Genomic DNA, 21,583 nt, shown 5'->3' with positions numbered 1-21,583 from the left:
TGAAAACTCTGTCATACTCCACACCCCTGACTGTCATCTGAGCCCAGGTGATGCAGCAACTGCTGCAGGAGAAGTGGGGACTGTAGACTGGGCTTTATAGTTTCTTTTGTTAATACTCAAATGCTCTGTTTACTCAGACTCAAGCTCCTCTGCCAGATCATCTATCAGTTTCTTCCCAATCATTTTATTATTTTTCAAAAGTCATTATTATATTCGTGCTTTGAATTTTTGTTTTTGTTTTTGTTGTGGTTTTATGGGCACACCGGTAGTGCTCAAGACTTACTTCTGGGGCCAGAGAGATAGCATGGGGAGGTAAGGTGTTTGCCTTTCATGCAGGTCATTGGTTCGAATCCCAGCATCCCATAAGATCCCCTGAGCCTGCTAGGAGTGATTTCTGAGTGTAGAGCCAGAAGTAACCTCTGAGTGCTGCCAAGTGTGACCTAAAAACAAAAACAAAACAAAACAAAAAGACTTACTTCTGACTATGCACTCAGGGATCACACCTGGCCATGTAGGGGATACCATATAGGGTACCAGGGATCCAAATCAGGTCTATTGCATGCAAGGTAAGTGCCCTATATACTGTACAATCTCTCCAAACCCCATTTTGAATTTCTTTTTCTGTTTCTTTTTTCTTTTCATGGGCCTGGAGAAGAGACCAGGACTTGAAGATATTTCTCTGTATTTACACTTTTGTTTCTTAGCAGTCACATCCTCCACTCAGGTGAGAGAGCACTTTAGGCCTAGAGCAAGTGATTTTCATAAAGAATGGGGGGAAGGGGGGGTCCTGCATGGTTCCTCCAGCACTACTAGCAAAACCCAAGAACAGAACCAGAAAGCCCCGCCCCAACTGTGGCACTGCTGATGGTGGACCACGAAAACACACACACACACACACACACACACACACACACACACACACACACCTTGACCTTTGGGTCCAGGGAGCTAGCTCAATGGATTGAGTGCATGCTTTGCATGCAGAAAGTCTAAGTTTAATCCCGACTTTATATGGTCACCTGAGCACTGCCAGGAATATTAAGCACTGCTATGTGTGGCCTCAAACCCCATCCCAAAGTAAAAGAAAAGACTTTTATCACAAGTTGAAAACCCCAACAAAATATTGTCAAGGTCAAGGTAGACAAGAAATAAGTCTACTGCAAAGAGAGGAAATTAAGAAACCAGTTTATCGGTCTTCACACTGGACAGGAAGTGCATTTGCATCTGTTAAACATTCATAACCACTAGCTAGCACTCACATGAATTTGTACCCTGAATTCATGTTACCTTACAGCAATAATAATACCACAACTAACTCAAGCAGAGAATTTACTCCTGTGGTTCTTGGTTATTCACTTACCCGAAAAAGTAATATAATAGAGGCAACCAAATGCCATGACTGTAGGGTAAACATTTCATGCATCAAGTAAAATTCACAAGCAACATTCTCAGGAATATGAGAAGAAAAGAAAAATCCTAAAACAGAAAGAAAGCTGACACCATAAATAAAAAAGATACCAGAATCAGATACTCAGATTCAGAGATTGAAGAGATCAGAATATATGCTGCTATGTATGCCACACCTGTAAACATTTTAAAGATATTTAAAATAATTAACAAGGAATTAGAGACTGCAAAATAAACTGCTTTCAACTATCATTATCTAGAATCTTCCATTCAATGTTATCATTAAAACTTTATGGGAAGAGAGAATGGAAGATTCCATAGGATCAAAGACAGAATTGGTGAATTGGAAAACAATGAGGAAGACTTAAGACAGTGAAAAGAATATTAAAGAAACAGATGAGGCCAGTCATATAGCTCAGCCGTAAAGCATTCTAAGAGGTGGGTAAAGATGAATGAGTGATAAATCACAAAGTTAAGGACAGAACAGAGCAAGATTCGAAACACTGATTAAATTGTGTGAGTAGGAATGGAGTGACAGAAACAATTAAAACAAATTACATTAATCACTGATTGCACCAATTACTTAGCAACCATGTTAGTAAGCATTGTGTGTGTCAAATTAAAAATGTTCCTTAAGTAGCCTTTAATTAGCTGATAAAAACCCTTTGTGGAGCATATTTAAGGCTCATTCTTTGTTAGCAATACAGGTCAATTTCACATAGGTAAATAAAATGGGAGGCCCTCCCTCTTGTCTCCAAGTGCCAAGTGCCAATCCTTTCTTGGTCAGATTTATGCCACAATAGATTACAAAAGGAAATAAGAAAATCCCGAAAGAGGGATTTTCATGTAGTTCATATGTCTCAACAAGGGATTACTCCTGGCTCTGCGTTCAGAAATCGCTCCTGGCAGGCTCAGGTGAACCATATGGGATGCTGGGATTCGAACTGGTTTTCATCCCATGTTGGTCACATGCAAGGCAAACATGCTACCACTGTGCTATTGCTCCGGTCTCCTTGATCCTAATTTTTGATCTTGTTTCTTGTGCACATGTTAAAGAATATTTGTGAAAGAACATACTGAAATATTATGGAAATGGGGGCATTTTCCACTTGTTCTCAAATGGCTCAAGAAAAAACATATATCAATAATCTATTTCAATTTTTGTGGGGGAAGTGCTGACACATACCTGGGGACCATCAATAGACCATTGCTCTAGCTCTAGTTGTATTCCAAGCAGTTGTATTCAAACCTTTATACTGTCTTCCTGGCCCTTAATAATCTGCTTTTTTCCTAACACATTGTCTCTAAACATAGAGAATTTAAATTATTAAATTTAAGGCTGAGGCTATGGACTCAGGAATTGAGTCCAGGTCTTCTTCCACAGCTGACTACTGCTGGGTTCAACCTACAACACCTGAAAACAAAGAAGCAGTGTTTACCCATTAATACTCATCAAAGCAAATACCTATGTTGACATAAAAACCTGTACGTGAAGGTTCATAGCAACTTTACCTGTAATTTAAACAAAAGAGGAAACAATGAAGCACTTCTTTGGCAAGTGTAAAAGCAAATCGACTGTATTTATGGAAACCTACGGACCAATAAAAACTAATGAGTCATTTTTATTCATGTAATATGGATGAATCTTAAAAGCATTTGGCAAAATGAAAGCTGCCAGACTTAAAGGCTCCATATTGAATGATTCCATTTATATGACATAATAGAAAAGGTAAAACTAAAAAGATCGAAACCGATCCATGGTGCTTAGGGCTGGAGGAACAAATAAGTTTTGCTTCTCCAGGTCACTAATAACCACATTTTTCTATTTACTTATTAAAACTTAACATTTGACACTTTTTCTCCTTTTTATCTGTTTTAGATTTTGGGCCACAATCCAATCAGCTGTGCTTAGGAGCTCTGTGCTCAGGGATCATTCCCGGTTGGCTGCATGCAAGGCAAGCATCTCACCTACTGTACTATCATTCTGGCTACCATCTGAGTTCTTACAATGAAAAACGAATAAATAGGGCCGGAGAGATAGCACATCGGTAAGGTATTTGCCTTGCATGCAGAAGGACAATGATTCGAATCCTGGCATCCCATGTGGTCCCCCGAGCCTACTGGGGGCAATTTCTGAGCGTAGAGCCAGGAGTAGCCCCTGAGCGCTGCTGGATGTGACCCAAAAAGAAAAACAAAAAAAGAAAAACAAATAAATAACCAAACCTTGACTACAAAAATGTTGCATAGAAATGATTTTCAGTGCAATTTAATTGTTCTCTGTGATTCGAGGGTGGAGAAATTATTTGTTACCCTTGTCAAAAATCCACAGAATTTTTGCCACATGCATGTTTCGAATATGAATAGGGAAGGTGAAAACAAAGCAAGTTAGAGGTGAAGAAAAATGGCTATGACTGCTCAAATGAACCTTGAGCTCTCCAAAGTGGGCACTGAAGAAAGGGGCAGCTCAGGGATAAGCTGCAGATGGTGAGAATTGTGTGCAAACTCTGCATCTGATTTGTTTCTCACAAACAGAGCAGCTATTCAGAGAGTCCATGTTTAGTACATTTGAACAAATAAGTAACTACACTGGAGATCATTGGAAGGATTGGAGACATGGTTCAGTGTTGGGATATAGCTCAAGCACTTGCCTCAGATATGTGAGGCTCTGGGTTTAATTCTAGCACTGGATACACAGAAAAACAAATCAAAACAAAACCAAAAATAGATTAGATTCATCTCTTTCAGAGGAAGATGCTCTAACAGAAATTCGGGGAAGGGGCAGGAGGTGAAATTGGAATGTATTGGAGATAAAGATATTAGCATATAGTTATCTTTTTGTTTGTTTTGTTTTTTTTTGGGGTTCCACCCAGCAGCTCAGGGGTTACTCCTGACTCTGTGCTCAGAAATTGTTCCTGGCAGGCTTGGGGGACCATCTGGAATACTGGGATTCGATCCACCGTCCGTCCTGGGTTGGCTGCATGCAAGGCAAATACCTGCTGCTGTGCTATTTCTCCGGCCCAGCATTTATATAGTTACCTTTATGTCGGAGTGTTTGAAGGACACACCTGGCCAGTGCTGGGAGACCATGAAGTGCTGGGGATTGAACTGGGTCAGCCATGTGTAAGGCTAATGCTTTACTCCTGTACTCTCTCTGGCTGGAAGTTATGTTTAGTTTTACACATGGATGGAGAAATACAAAGGTGAATTGGCAGACATGCATTTCCTTGTTCTGCTTAGTGAGTGGCGATAGGATTGTGTTCTCTCAAGTCCCTAGATCTTGGTTTCTCTGTTTGTAGGAACTAAGGCAGGAAACATACAAGATGAGTCTGGAACATTTCTCAGTACCAGAAAGTACAGAATGAGGATAAATACAAACATTTTACAATGTTTCTCGTTTCTTACTCTATACTGAATATATTAAGTTGTCTTAGTTCTTACATTAAAATGTAACAATAGGGTCTGGGGAGATGGTTAAAGTGCTTGTCTTGCACAGAACTAACCCTGGTTTGATCTCCAGCACAGCATGTGGACCGCTGAACCCCACCAGGAGTGATCCCTGTACATAGCCACTGGGTGTCGCACAAAATAAAAATAAAAAAGGGATAAGGTATGTCAGGAATTATGGGGCTGGAACAGTGGCGCAAATGGTAGGGTGTTTGCCTTGCACGTGCTAACCTAGGACAGGATGGACCACGGTTTGACCCCCCTGGCATAGGGTCCCCCAAGCCAGGAGTGATTTCTGAGCACATAGACAGGAGTCCTGAGTGTCACTGGTGTGGCCCAAAAAACAAAAACAAAAAAAGTGTACAGGAATTGACCCCCATGGTCAAAGCCAGAACAATGTGATATAATAGTGTCAGATTGTGACCCCCAAATAACACAAATATCCATGAATTCATATTAATCTAATAATAAATAAAAATGATGAAATAAGGACATATTTTTTGTCAGGGAGGAATTCTAAATCGTATTTGTAGATATGGATCATCAGGGAGCAAGGTTTAATTTCCTTCTTTTTGATTGTGGGCTGGACATTTCCTAAGAATGGACAATGGGAAGAGGAAAAAAATAGCAATGTCCCTGCTGAGAGCCCTGGCTGAGATCCCATGAACACAGTGCTCAGAGAACCATCATCAAGGATGGTGCATGCTGTCTTCTGCCTGACACCTGACTGACTGACTGTACCTTACATGTGGCTGACCCGGGTTCATCCTTGGCATCCCATATGGTCCTTAAAGCACAGCCAGGAGTAATCCCTAAGCATAGAGACAGGAATAGCTCCTTGGCATCACTGGGGTTTGGCCAAAAACAAACAAAAGTTCCTAATCTTTCCCAGTTTTGTACTGAACACATCGAATATGGCGTTAAAATGAAGAAGGCATTGCCAACACTCTTCTAAACTGCCAACATTGGGGTACTTTCCTTGCAGGTAGGCTGACCCAGCATCAATCCCCATCACCCCTTATGATTCCCTTGAGCACCACCAAAGGGTACTGCTAGGAGCGAAACCTGAGCACAGAAGCATGAGCCCATGAGGACTGCCGGTGTACCCCCAAGTCAAAAAACCCAAACAAAACAAATGTTTAAAGACTGTTAGACACAGGACTGGAGGATAAACAGCAGGGTAGGTGCTTGCCTTGCATGCTCCAACCCAGGTTTGATCCTCAGCATCCAACATATTCCCTGGAGCACTACCAGAAATGATTCTTGAATGCCAGAGCCAGGAGTACTGAGCATTGACAGGGTTGACCTAAAAACTATAAAAACATTGTGCCCATTTAGGGAAGCAAACCAGTGCTGACACGGGACAGCAAAGAAAGATACCTTGTAGCTTCATGCAGGGATGTCTGGTACAAAGCAGATTCCAACTTGAACTCCACAGGCCAGAGCTCCTTAAGGAAGGAAAAGGCAGATTTGTTTGTTTTTGATCACGGCCCGGCGTCCCTTAGGGGTTACTCCTGGGTTCTGCACTCAGAAATCTCTCCTGATTAGGTCAGGTAACCATATGGGGATGGCAGGATCAAATCCAGGGTCTGTCCTAGGTCGGCCGTGTGCAAGGCAAATGCCTCACCCCGGCCCCAGAAAAGCAGTTTTGATGCAAGTAACAATTGGGTGGTTTTTTCCAACCCCTCTTTGGAGACAAAGGGCAAAGGGCGCTGTAGAGGGGCTTAAAGCAGGCGAGTTTGGAGGAGGAAGAAACAACACTGAAACGTGAAAGATTTGATATGACCCAAAGAACTCCAGGGAAGGAAACTATTGCTTATATGTTAAGAACTTGTTTTTAGTTTTTGTTGAGTTGGGGATCACACCTGGTAAGAGTTCAGGGCTCCTGGCTCTGTGTTTTGGAGGATCATGAAGTGATGGCAAAGGAACTAGAGTTTGGTCACAATCAAGACAAGCACTTGTTAAGAACTTTTCTGAAATACTGGGCCCGGAGAGGATAGCACAGCGGTGTTTGCCTTGCAAGCAGCCGATCCAGGACCAAAGATGGTTGGTTCACATCCCGGTGTCCCATATGGTTCCCCCGTGCCTGCCAGGAGCTATTTCTGAGCAGACAGCCAGGAGTAACCCCTGAGCACCGCCGGGTGTTGGCCCCAAAAACCAAAAAACCAAAAAAAAAAAAAAAAAAAAAAAAAAAAAAGAACTTTTCTGAAATACTGAACCAGAGTGCGGAAGAGACAGTACAATGGAATGGATAAGGTACTTTCCTTGCATGCTGTTGATCTGGGATAGATCCCTGGTAGACCACATGGTTTCTTGAGCCCAGCCGGATAATGATCCCTGAGTGTAGATCCAAGTTCTGAGTATTGTGTAGGGGCCAAACAATGAAACATCTCCCCCCCTCAAGAAATCCCTTTCAACCATAACACATATAAAATAGAACTTGATATGGAAAATTTGTTTAATAGTAAGTTAATTTTATTTTACTTTTTATTTATTTATTTATTTTGGGCCACACTTGGCAGCTCTCAGGGGTTACTCCTGGCTCTGAGCTCAAAAATTGCTCCTGGCAGGCTCAGGGGACCATATAGGATGCCGGGAATCATACACAGGTTTGTCCTGGGTTGACATTGTTCAAGGCAAGCGCACTACTGTTGTGCTATCTCTCCGGCCCGGTGAGTGAATTTTAATAATACATTTTATTTTTGGTCCACATCCAGCAACAATCATGAGTTACTCCTGGTGTTGCAATCAGGAATTACTCCTGGAAATGGTCTGTGGACCATATGGGATGCTGGGTCAGCCCCATGCAAGGCAAGCACTCTATTCACCATAATTATTTTTTGTTTTTGGGTCACACCCGGTGAATCTCGGGTTACCCCTGGCTATGCACTCAGAAATCACTCCTGGGGCAGGAGAGATAGCATGGAGGTAGGGCATTTGCCTTGCATAAAGAATGGTGGTTCGAATCCCAGCATCCCATATGGTTCCCTGAGTCTACCAGGAGCGATTTCTGAGCGTAGAGCCAGGAGTAACCCCTGAGCATTGCTGGGTGAGACCCAAAAACCAAAAACCAAAAAAAAGAATCTCTCTTGGCTTGGGGTATCATATGGGATGCAGGGGGATTGAACTGCAGTTGGTCCTATGTTAGCACGTGCAAGGCAAACACTCTACCACTTGTGCCACCACTCTGGCCTCCCTATTCACCATAATTTTTTTTTTTTTTTTGGTTTTTGGGTCACACCCGGCGTTGCTCAGGGGTGACTCCTGGCTGTCTGCTCAGAAATAGCTCCTGGCAGGGCACGGGGAACCATAATGGGACACCGGATGTGAACCAACCACCTTTGGTCCTGGGTCGGCTGTTTGCAAGGCAAACACCGCTGTGCTATCTCTCCGGGCCCCTATTCACCATAATTTAAGTGAACTTTTTTAGTGCTTCCACCGCTCTTTGAGATAGTCCATGATAAATACAGAAACTAGAGATTTCTGTCTCCTTTTTTTTTTTTTTAACCAGACTTGCAAATGAAAGATTGTGTGTCTTTTGAGGAGGTGGAGTGGGGACATAAAGCAAATCTTTCTTCTGTCAGTGAGAGAGCAATTCCCAGCAGGATACTGAAGTGGGCTTGCCTGCCAGGATAGGTTAAATAATTCAACATGGCTGGATACCAAGGCCCCTTCAGGGTTCTTGCCTTCACTAATCACTGGAAATGGGATCATGACCATCTTCCTTTGGCTGATGAAACTCCTTAAGGATCTTGGGGGCCCGAGCAGTGGGTGCAGGCAGTAAGGCCCTTGCCTTTGCATGAGTCTGACCTAGGACGAACCCCAAAGAAAAGGCTCTTGTTCCTGAAGAAACACTAAATGGGTCTTAGCTGGATGTCTCCCATTCCTTTTCCACAACGAATCTGTTAATTTCAGAAAGTGTGTGTGTTGTGGGTGGTATACACCGCGCGGCAGCTCTGTGCTCGTTCGGCTAGATGACTATGGGCATATCCCCCACCTCTGACTTTAGGACAACAAAGTCCAACTCTCAGGAAAAGTGGCCAGAAATAGATGACAGTTCACTTTGGCCAAAAGGTGCATGTATCAGTCTGTGATTACGTATCACAGTTGATGAGAGATTACCTAAAAAAAATAAAAGTGATAGTGTATTATTTTTGTTAAACACTACAGGGTGTTGGGAGACAAACAACGATGAATTCAAATCTTTTCTTTTTTATGAATTCAAATCTTGACTCTACTACATAAAATTTTAGTTTTCTTCTCTATGAACAGGAACAATAGAACTTCATTAATAGGCTGTCAAGAAGATGAAACGAATTAATATACAAAAAGCCCGTAGACACCGTCTTCTTTCACGTATTCATTCAACGAATATCTAAAAAGCATCTACATTGGTTTCAGGCATTGCAGAAACTGGAACAAACCAAATACACAAAGCCTCTGACCTCTTGCGAAATTGACAGGTGTCATGAGCAGATGTTCTCCCAAACTCTCTAGGTCCCTTCTAACTCAAACTGAGGGTCCTAACACAAGCAGCAAGGCCTTACTTGGGAATCTCTCAGAAACACACCAACTGGGGCTACAGTTGGTAAGGTGTTTGCCTTGATGACACTAACTTGGGTTTGATCCAACACCCCAAATGGTCTCCTGAGTTCCTCCAGGTATGATCCCTGAATACAGTGGCAGGATAAATGGTAGGCACTGCAGATTTTGGCCTAAAAACCAGCCCCCTATCCCCCCAAAAAAGAAAAGAGAAAATGAAATGCACAATCTTAGGTCCCATTCTGACTTACTGAACCAGGATATGAATTTTAATGATTGTCAGACAAATTTTGGTGGTATAAGACCAGTATTTGGCCTTAAAAGATCTTCAAAATTCCCTGAATCTTTGGAGAAACTAGGTAAATTGCTCCACCTAGTGGAAGAATTTTGATGTACTCATTTTATATTTAGCTCCAAGATCTCAAAATGAAAAATTTGTTTTAAAAAATTTAAGTTGAGGGGCCGGGTGGTGGCGCTAGAGGTAAGGTGCCTGCCTTGCCTGCGCTAGCCTAGGACAGACCTCAGTTCGATCCCCCGGCGTCCCATATGGTCCCCCAAGCCAGGAGCAACTTCTGAGCTCATAGCCAGGAGTAACCCCTGAGCGCTGGCCCGGTGTGACCCCAAAACAAAAACAAAACAACAAAAAAATTTAAGTTGAGGCTGAGTGATGTCAAAGGATTGGAGCACATATTTGCATATTTCCTGCACACAGGAGGCTCAGGTTCAGTCCTGCCACTATAAACCAACCTTTCAGCACTAAGGGGTGACCCCAAACACAAACTAAAAGAAAATAGTTTTCTGGTAGGTGCAGCTCATGACATGAAGCTCATCACATAGAGTGATGAGTGCAGTTGGAGAGATGACTACACTGAAAACTATCATAACAATGTGAATGAATGAGGGAAGTAGAAAGCCTGTCTCGAGTACAGGTGAGGAGTAGGTAGATCTGGGAAATTGGTGGTGGGAATGTTGCAATGGTGAAGGGGGGGGTGTTCTTTACATGACTGTAATCATACAACTATAATCATGTTTGTAATCACGGTGTTTAAATAAAGATAATTATATTAAAAATAATTCTTGAACAACAGGATTTCATGCCATTTTTAGAAGAAATTTAATTCCCAGCACACAATTGTACCCCAGTGAACTGATTAGACCAAACATCATTGATGTTGTTCTTTTATTGATATAATTAAAACATTCTCCGAAGTTAAAAAAAAAAAAAAGAAAATAGTTTTCTCCTCTGGGTTATGTTTAAAGTTCACTTCAAGTTGGACAGAGGGTCTGGAGAGAGAGCATGGAGGTAAGGCATTTGCCTTGCATGCAGAAGGATGGTAGTTCAAATCCCGGCATCCCATATGGTCCCCCCCCCCCCCCAAAAAAATAGAGTTGGACAGAGACTACAGGAGACAAGGCACTTTCCTTGTTCTCAGAGACACCTGTGACCTTGGTTCAAGTCCCTAGTACACATCTGGTTTCCAGATTATCACCAAGGCCAGCCCGGAGCAGAGCCGCTGGGTGTAGCCCCACAGCTAAACCAAAACTAAACTCACTTTAAGAACTTCAAGAATGTGGGGCCAGAACAATAATACAAGTAGGGTGTTTCCCTAGAATACCAGCAACATTAAGTTTGATCCTTGGCATCCTGTAGTATAGTCCCCTGAGCAGTTTCCAGGAGTTACTCCTGAGTGCAAAACCAGGAGTAACTCCTGAGGACTGCTAGATATGCACCTCCTCTTAAAGAAAAATAAAAAATAGGGCCCGGATTGACAACACAGCGGCTTTTGCCTTGCAAGCAGCCGATCCAGGACCAAAGGTGGTTGGTTCGAATCCCGGTGTCCCATATGGTCCCACCGTGCCTGCCAGGAGCTATTTCTGAGCAGACAGCCAGGAGTAACCCCTGAGCACCGCCGGGTGTGACCCAAAACCAAACAAACAAACAAATAAAAAACAAAAAAAGAAAAATAAAAAATAAAAAGCACATGACCACAATAAAAAGAATTGAGCAAAAACATGTTTGGTTTTAAATTTTCTTACCTATGGAGCAAAGGCTAATTATCATTTTTTTCCTCACATGGAGAACACATTATTTAACAGCTAAGTTGTAATAAGGAAGTTATAATAAAGGAAACATCTTAAGGGCTGGTGCGATAGTGGTGTTGAATGTAGTTGACCCTGTGTGCAAAGCTAATGCCTTACTTGCTGTAGTGTTGCTCCAGCCACTTGGGATTTTAATATAAATTTTCTGTGAGGTGGGGGGGAGGCAGGAGTTTGTATATGATTACAAGGTGATTTCCTGATATGGAGTTGTATGTGAAATATATGTTTATGTACTATTTTGGGGGGAGGGCCACACGGCCAACAGTTCTTTGAGGTGACTCTCCACTAAATGCCTATGTACCATGGTATGCTGAGGACCACAAACTGCGGGCTCCTGCCTCCAAAGTGTGTGTTCGAGCCTTTTAACTAGCATCTGCCTAGCTTTTTATCTGTAGCATTTAAATAACACCACCAAGAGAGAAAACACAAGGATTAAAGCACATGCTTGCATGGGGCAGACACTAAATTCCATCCCTGGGATCAAATGTTCTTCCAAGAACTGATTGTGACCCAGGCAGTCCCTAAGCATTGTGAGGATACCCTGACACAGGATCTGTGCCCCATTGAATCCCTGGGCTCTTGCATTGAACCAACAGTATTGAATCACTAGGTGTGGCCCTCAAAAAACCAACACAGGGCCCCATAGTAGAGATTAAGGTATTTGTCTTACATGTGGTACATCCCAATGAGATCTTTGGTATCATATAAGGAACCCAGACTGAGGGCCAGAGCGATGGCATGGAGTTATGTAAGGCGTTTGCCTTGCATGCAGGACAGTGGTTCGAATGCCGGCATCCCATATGGTCCCCCGAGCCTGTCAGGAGTGAATTCTGAGAGTGGAGCCAGGAGTGATCCCTGAGTACTGCCGGGTGTGAGACCTCCCCCTCCCCCCCCAAAATAGGACCCCAGAATAAGACCAGAGATGATTCCTGATTGCAGACCAAGTATAAAGCTCTGACCATCACTCATGTAGACCCAGCCCCCATCCCTGCCAAAATACCACTAATATTTTTGTTTTGGGGGCATACCCGGCAGCAATCAGGGGTCACTCCTGGCAGGCTTAGGGAATCATAAGGGATGCCGGGGTTGAACCTGGGTCCATCCCAGGTCGGCTGCCTGCAAGGCACTCTTTACCACTGTGCTATATCACTCAGGCCCCAAAACCACCAATATTGCCTGAGGCCATGGATGGCTAGAGAACTTGCTTTGCATGCAAGAACCCAGCATGACATACTTCCCAGCTACTTAGCAAGATACCTGGTGTGACCCCAAAATACAAAATAAGGAATATGGATCTACCTCCCAGGTTTTTTTTTTTTTTTTATCTTTACCAAGATCAATTATTCCAACTTTCACCTTAAATTTGTGTTGGATAATTGAGCATGATTTGTTTATGGCTTTTTGACAGTTCCCTTTGAGTGGCGGAGAAGTCAACCAGGGCTTCCTGATATAAACCTTAAGGCTGAGCAGCACCCTCATCTCCAGGTCTTGTATTCTGTCTGGTAAACAGCTTCTCTGTGTTGTCTTATTAATTTGCAAGTCTTTATTTAGGAAAACCATTCTCTGTAAGTTTTTGTCATGTATAATTTTTTAGGATCCATCTAAATTCAGAGTGGACTTGTAGTTCAACTGCAACTTTTCTACTCATTCCTTTCCTAAAGTTACGTTACTAAAGCTGAAACCAAATAAAAATCATGTAAGCTCAAAAACAGGAAAAAACACCTTTTACACTTTATATGTTGGTTTTATTGAAACATTAGCTGAGGTATTATGATTATGAGTAGATACTAAGAGAGAGATCAGTGTTTTTTCCTGAGGTTTTTTTGTTTTTGGATCATCCTGGAAGGGCTTATGCTGGCTTACTCCAGACAGTGCTTGGGGGGACCATATGGGATACCAGGGAATAAATCTGGGTAGGATATATATAGAAGGCAAACACTCTTAACTGCTGACCTCACCTTGCCTTTTTTCTTTTTTTTTTGGTTTTTGGACCACACCCAGCGGTGCTCAGAAGTTACTCCTGGCTGTCTGCTCAGAAATAGCTCCTGGCAGGCACGGGGGACCATATGGGACACTGGGATTCGAACCACCTTTGGTCCTGGATCGGCTGCTTGCAAGGCAAACGCCGTTGTGCTATCCATCCGGGCCCCCCCTTTTTTTTTGAGTTGAACAGAGAATTCTCCTAACCTTTTGCTGTTTTAAAGCTTACTAAGAAAGTTAGGCACACATTCCACCTCCCCCAAGCATTATATATTTAGTTATGATTTGTAATATGAAACTATAATATATAACCTAATGGGAAGCTTATATATCATGCAGATTTCTAAAATTATAAGCCTTAATTTGGGGGGAGGGTAGAACTTACTTTCATACACATTCATGCAATTTACCCATAAACCATGTCTCACAATTTGGAAAGGGCTCACCCAGCAGCACACAGTGGTTATTCCTGACTCTGCACCCAGAAACTAATCCTGGACCACATAGAATGCTTGGGACCAAAGCCGGATCAGCCACAAGCAAGGCAAATGCCCTCCCTGTTGTGCTATCATAGTGGCCAACACACAACGGCATCTTTTAATTCCCTCTAGCAGTAGAGTATCAGTCTCTTATCTTTCCCACAACCCCAAGACAGCCTGGGGAAGAGAACTAGCTACTCAGAAATCTGTTAACAATGTTAGATAACAATGTGGGGGAAATATTCGTATATATACTCAATTAAAAATAGATATCAAAACAATAATGTACTAAAAGTGTAAGTTTAAAACAAACCTCAAACAACAAAACAGCAGAAAACCTGTCTGGACCCAAACTAGAGGATAGAAAGTTCATTTCCTTTCATTAAAAATCAGAGTGAAACATCTATAGTTAAACAACTTTATTAACATAGTCAAGCAGTGATTAACATTCACATCTATTATGTCACATCATACAAATGTAAATACAAAATTACTACAGTACAATATATATTCTCTGCATGATCCAAAATATTTGGTGGCCCCAAAAAACTCTCTTTAAAATTCAGCAGCTTATCAAAAATTAAAACCGTATTCTATTTAAAATGAAGATCTGTTAGCACAGAGTTAGACTTCAAGAAATATCAATTTAGTACAGTTTGAGAAGTTGCAGGAGGATATGTTTGAAGGACACATTCTAACATAGTGTGTGGCAGGTACAGGAAACACCAGGTTTAAAGCTTTTAAGCATAACTCATACAACCTAAGTTGTTAGCAGAAAGATCCAGTTATTTATATATAACTAAAGCTAAAACTAAATTATTGCACCCAATGTTAATATGTCTATTAAATGTAAAACTTTATCATATGAAGCGAAGTCACCAACCACGGTTAAAATTTCTTCTCACAATCTATCACGTAAAGTTATACAGTATTGTCTAATTGTTATCACCATAAAAACCATCCATTCTTAAGTTTGGTTATACATGACAGAGGAAAATAATGCAGTAATCCAGGAAAGTGCAGCAGAACCCCTACCTGAGGCTGTTATTAAGGAGGGGACCTACTATATGCCTTAGAGGCAAACCCTATTGTAGCAGTAGTAAGTTTTTAGGAAGATAGATTTGCAAAAACTAATTCTGCATTATATATACCAAACCACAGAATGAGGGCATTCTATGGTAGGTAATCAACAACTGTAATAAAAGGGGAACTGTTTTCCTAACTAGTTAAATAACACTTGGCAAATAGATTTGGTATGGTCTTAAAATGTACAAGTGGAAAAAAAAAACAAAAAAAGAATAGCATTTTAACTTTCCTCAACATCATGCATACATTAAAAAAATATACATTCTGGGATAGAAATCACAATGGCTGTTATAACTTAAAATTGTGTACCTTAAAATTAACACAAATAATAATTAGACATAAAGAATCTCTACATATAATAGTAATGGGAAAAGATCAAAAAATTAGTCACAAGTCATTTGGAGAGTGTACAAATAAATTTTTTATGTATATCTGAATCTTAAAGAGGTGTTAGGTTATACTATATAATCCTAAATGGTTTATATTATATATATATTTATTGTTACAGTTTTTATGGACCTATTTTGTTTCTGATTTGTTTTTTGGGTCACACCCAGCAACAATTCGAGACCGTATGTGCCAGGTATTCGATCAAGTATCACAGCTGACATAGCTACATGCAAGCGAAATGCCTTACTATGTGGATTATTTCTCTGGCCCATGCATTCAATTTTTTAAATTTAGATTATCACAGGTCCTTCCTTAATCTGAAGATCACAGTTTTAGTCAATGCCTATACTTCATTAACAGTACTAATAGCAAATTAGTGTTTTCCCCTCTGAATTATTTGGAAAAAAAAAAAGGCAAAGCTGTGTGCATTTTAAAATACTACTTAAAGGAAATATTTTAATTGCAATTATGCATGATATACTCTTCTCTTGGGAAGAATGTTTTTGCACCGTTATCTATTAATACATTCAATATGAATATAGATGAATTATGTGAAGCAAAAAAAAAACCCCAAAATCCTAAAACAAACACCAAAAACCAAAACCACTTTTTTTAATGGCAAAGGATTTAAGTTAAATTTAGGTCAAAGGTGGTTTCAAGACATAATTAGTCTAATTCTGGAATCCTGACTACAGAGGGTAATTTAGTGCCAAACAAAAATATCTGTTATTATCTCAGAAGTTCACAAAAAGGAGGCCCAAATTAAAATTTCAAGGCAAACCTGCATGCAAAGAACTCTCCAGGAGTGATTTATACCACCCTACTATTTGCGAATAAGGATAAAAAAATTAGACTGTCTGAAAAATTTTCCATGAAATACACTACAAAACAAAAAAATGTGAGTATGTCTTTTTATAAGCATGTTACCAAAGCAAAAAGAATACAAGAGTATTCACCTGAGATAAAACTTGTATCTGAATATTTTATAACTGAGTAGACAAAGCATTTCAATAGTCAGTTGAAATTATTTTAAAATATACATCTGATCCTATTTTACAATATATGCAATTTAAGCAATTCTGATCAATGAAAAAGTCTTAACAAATAAATCACAGTGTTTATTAATGTTAATTACAAAACGTATGCTACTTATTTTGTTTTTAAGATGTAATGGCTTAAGTGTTTTAAATCTATTCTGAAATCTAACTTGTGTCACAAAATTAAGTAGCAGTAATGTAAAGCATTAGAACTGGCTCTTAAGGATTATTTACATGTTGATTATTTGAGAAATAACCAACCAAAAAATATAAAAAAGTGATTTTTTTATACAGTATGAAGTTATTAGACAATACAGAAAGCAAAATTCTTTCCTGAATAACTGAATATTTGTGGCACTATGTTCACTTACTAATGAACTAGAATATGGAACTAACCGCCAAACATGCATTTAAATTATATTAAATACACTTTCTGTTTCCAACTTAGGTTGATCAGCAGCTTTTGTTCTGTTAGAATCCTTCAAAGAGAGAAGCTCGAACAGGAAAAAGAAGGCATATATAAAACAGTAAACACTGACCTCCTGAGGTTCCTACAACATAAAAATATTCAAGTAGAAAATCTACATCACTTAGCAGCGGCTATTTCTGAAGTTGACACTAACAGCACTTTAGTGTGGAAAGGAGCAGATGAAGTAAGCCGTGCCTTAAGCATGCCAAGAGGCAGAAACACTGGAATGTAACAAAGACAAACTCACAATTTCCTAGGCATTCAGTCAACATTCAAGACTATTAAGACTACACCACAAGCATTATTCTGCTTTATATATATATGTATATATATATATCCCATGATGTACTGTTTATCAGAACAATAAATGCTAAATCAGAGCTTACCTCAAAAGATAACTTAAATGGCTTCTGCAAATTCCTATGCTATACTACGTATCTGAAATAAGTATCAGGAAAATAATAACTTCAAGGGGATAAACCTTTGCCAGTCTTATTTACTTATTTTCAAATCTTCAATTTAAAAATAGGTTAATATAAAAAATGGGTATTCTTATGTTATACATCTAATTATTAGAAACCAACTTCAAATCAAACAGCTGACAATATTGCTTTTCAGTCAATACAGAACTGTTCATAACAGATCCTGCTAATTTTATTGCAGGGCTTTTGTTTTATAATATTTGAAGTGTGGAGAAGAATCCTATTTCGACTTATAATAGTATGACCTATGTCAGATTAAAAATCTTCCGTATGAAATTATAAAAAAGTATTAAAAATTATAGAATACTACTAGAATTTAAGAATCAAATAGTGATACTACATAGAACTTAAAGAATGAAATTATGGCACTAGAAAAGCAAAATGCCACATACACTTTGGATCCAACTTACAATTTAAAAATTCATACATTATAGATGAAATAATTTCAGGGTCTACAGACTGAAATTTGCAAAGCCAAGGTAGAAGAAAGAAAGTAAAAGAATATGTTAAAACACACATAACAACAAAAAAAATATTTCTGCATGCTACCATGCATTTAAAATATTTTGAAACGGTGTTTATAAATCCACACATACAGCTCAAACTTTAGTACAATGGCTGTATCATTCAACACCTTTAGTAGAACCATGCAAAGAGGAGCAACTGCTTATAAAAAATGGTTATTCGGTGTTTATTCTGCAATGCAAAGGTGACAACTAAAATATAAAAAGGTTGTTATGGCTTAACATTTTTGTTGCAGATTAAATATGCAGCATTGAAAAATGGAAAGGTGTGGCTTCATCTCTGGCCAGCAGAGTTAAAAAGAAAAAATCTCTCCATTTCCCATCATCAGCATCATGGGATACACTGTTCAGGCAATCCAAATTAATAAAGACTTGCACTTTTATATGGACACAAGATCAAGTGTACCAGTTAGGTTTTCACATTCACAGTATATAAGAAAATACACATGAAAGGAAAAGTAAAGGGTTAACATAACAAGGATTTATTCACAGGAATACATGTAAGTAGAGAAAATAACAGAAAAGCTAAACACAAATGAAATGAAGAGGATCCAAACAAACTTTCACTCTGTAGCTTTTCACTTGCACCCTTGTGTGCATATATCTAGGGCACAGAGGGCCACCAACATGCGCCAATACAGTGTAGGAACCCTGCATTACATCCATTAACTCAAATGTATCTTTAAGATCATGCTTTGAACAAAAAAGAAAGCTTAGAAGGCAATATGTTGAGTGGGGATAAACATTGAAATATAGCAATCATGTTTTCAACTTCTACAATTGTCTTTATGTATCAACTAACATGTATGCAGCCTCTTACAGATCTCTGACCATGTAATTTAAGTTTGAAGAGTTCTGATAAAATCACTAGTAGTATATAACCATGCAGAAAGCACATCACACTGACAGCACAGAGGCAAAGATTTTGCACAGGTATATCAGCTTTCCACATTGTGCAGGTTACACACAATACAATATCAATCTTATTCCTAACAGATCCTAAAAAGATATTTCAAGGCCTAGCTGTAAACTACAGTATTTTATATCTATAGTCTTAATAAAAATAAAACCCACAAATCTTAAAAAGGAATTTTTTAAATGCAGGGCTATATTGAATTGGTAAACTGCAACACAAACTGGCGCAACAGAGGTAAATGAATACCAATCTCACTCTATGTGATGCAAGCATGCTACTTCCCCACTAATTTAAATAAAGTACTTTCGATCACTATGAGAGCCATAATGCATGCCTGAACCTTAAACTGCACTTTAAAAATAACATCTTGACCTAGAAATTAATCTAATGAAGTACAACCATCAAATTATATCCACTACATTAATGTTTTAATGCAAAAGTAAGATGTCAATCTTTAGTCTGATATGCCCAACCCCATTTATTCCTCCCTCCCTGCCCACCCACAAAGGTAAAAGGAGTGACTCGTTTGGCATTTCACAGGGTGCTTCATTATTTAAATTTGTTTTGTTTTATTTCCAACTTTTTGGGGTACCTTAAAAGTATAACTTCCAAGAACCTGCTTCTATGGGTAGGCAAGCTGACTGTAACTCTTATCAAGCTTCATCTATGTAGTTCTTCATCAACATGCAAAAACGAGGCCCCATCATGTGGGAAAATTTATAAAAAACCTTTAAATAAAAAAAAAAAAGAAAAAAAAGAAGCTTCTTGACTTGTCTGTGCCCCTGTTCTTAGGCTTCTTTTATAGTGCGCTAGAGAATTTCCCTCCTTCTTACCCCTGTGCATCATTTATATGGTTCTTGTTTTGGTACAATTCCCCATAATATTCCAGAATATACTGTTCTGTGAGTAGACTGAAGTTTGTTTTTTTTTTTTTTTTGCTTCTTCACATCCAGTGCAGAGTTGTAATTGGAGACAGATTTCCACCCACAAAGGCTCCAGATGTTAAAACTTTTCCCAACATCGACTTAATACAGTGACGGCAACACCTCCCTCCCGCCCCTCCCAGTAGGGTTGGGACTGTACTGTATTCCCTACTGGTCTACCCTTCCCCCCTGTAAAGGGTAACATTTTCCCTGGGTGCAGAGGCTCCCTCATAGTCTCCAAGACTGAAGGACCTGAAGGAAAAAAAAAATTATGTTAGAGGATTTCTTTTCTAAAAGTCAGTACAGCAAAACATTAATCATATAACGGTATCTTAAATCGTACAAATGGCGTAAGATTATGCTAGCCAATGGCAAGCATATGGTTCATTTAAGTTGGAGACATGAAGAAAGGCAGTACATTTACCTAGGTGAAATGTGTCTGGTAGGACATCATAACTCCTCATGCCTCTTTGCATAATGGGTCCCAGAGGGAACTAGCTAATTTTTGCTAATGAGATGCACTATTTTCTTCAGAACTGAGTAACATTTTCTTTTCATTTCTTTTTTGATTTTCAGGCAGCTCTCAGGGGTTACTTCTGGCTCTGTGCTTAGAAATTGCTCCTGGCAGGCTTGGAGGACCATATGGGATACCAGAGATTGAATCTGGGTTGCTCAAGGGCAAACGCCCTACCTGCTGTGCATCGCTTTGACCCCAAATAACACTTCCTTTTTCTTTTTTAATTTTTTAAAAATTAAAAAAATATTTTATTTCCTGGATAGAGAACCACCCCTGGTAAGTTGAGAGCTTGGACCTGGAAGAGAGAGTGAGGGGAAACTTGGGGAAGAAGCAGGGTGGGAGTGGGGAAACTGAGGGAGACCAGAGGAGAGAAGATGGAGAAGTGGTTGTCGTGCTGAGAGACCAAAGAGGTGGGAACGATAGAGCTCATGGAGAAATCTGGTCCCCGGGGCCGAGACTGGTAGGCGCGGAGGCATGGGCCTAAGACACCTGGCCGTCCCCCTCCTCAGCTGGTACATGGTCTTCCTGGATGGGAGTTCACACTGGAATGTGCAGACTCCAGCCTCCTCAAAGGGACGAGCGAACACACCCCAGAGGTGGCTTCTTGAAGAGGGTTAGGGGGGAAAGGGACTGAGGGCAGAGAAACGAAGATGGTGGAATAACGTTTTCTTAAAGACAATCTACTTTCCTCAGTGAAAATGAAAACAGCACTCTTATTGTCAAGAGACTTAACAAAAATCAAATTAAGAAAATTAAAAAGTATAGAAATGGAGTCATAGTATATCGCATAGGGTGCTTGCTTGCACGTGGGCAAACAAGGTTCATTCCTTGGCACCACATAATACCCCTCCCCCAGCCTTACCAGGGCTCTCTGCAGAGCTAGGAATAAATCCTCAACATGTGGGTGTGGGTCCCCCTCAAATACAAAACAAAATAACTAAATAAGGATATTATTCAATTTAGCTTGCCTGATATTCCAGCTTAAGAAAAATTGAAAAAAGGGCTGGAGCCATTATATAATCGCCTAGCATGTGATTGACATGGGTTCAATCTCCAGCATCCCCACATGGGTCCCCAGCATCCCCTCTGAGCATGAGCATCAGTGTGTGTGAACCCCCAAAACAAACAAAATACAAGAACCCGAAACACTGAAAAAATTAAAGACAAGAAAATGGAAACATCTTCTGTTCATAGACTGAAAGGATTAAACACTCTCAAAATGTCAATCCTAACAAAAGCACTGTAAAGATTCAATACCAGCCCAACAGAAATTACTCATGACAGGTA

At 40.0% G+C, this 21,583-nt stretch overlaps 1 protein-coding gene across 1 annotated transcript in view; it reads right to left on the bottom strand.

The window, feature by feature from the left end:
* Nucleotides 1–14,356: 14,356 nt before the first annotated feature.
* Nucleotides 14,357–21,583, bottom strand: part of TNPO1 (transportin 1) — an 88,436-nt gene continuing 81,209 nt past the window's right edge. The window contains exon 25 of the mRNA XM_049768751.1: nucleotides 14,357–20,031. The gene's annotated coding sequence lies outside the window, so the exon portion shown is untranslated. The remainder of the gene's footprint in view (nucleotides 20,032–21,583) is intronic.

Source organism: Suncus etruscus, chromosome 2 (genome assembly GCF_024139225.1).
Source record: "Suncus etruscus isolate mSunEtr1 chromosome 2, mSunEtr1.pri.cur, whole genome shotgun sequence".
NCBI classification, from domain to species: Eukaryota; Metazoa; Chordata; class Mammalia; order Eulipotyphla; family Soricidae; genus Suncus; species Suncus etruscus.
Note: the sequence above shows the minus strand (reverse complement) of the source record. Positions and strands in the feature narration are given on the sequence as shown.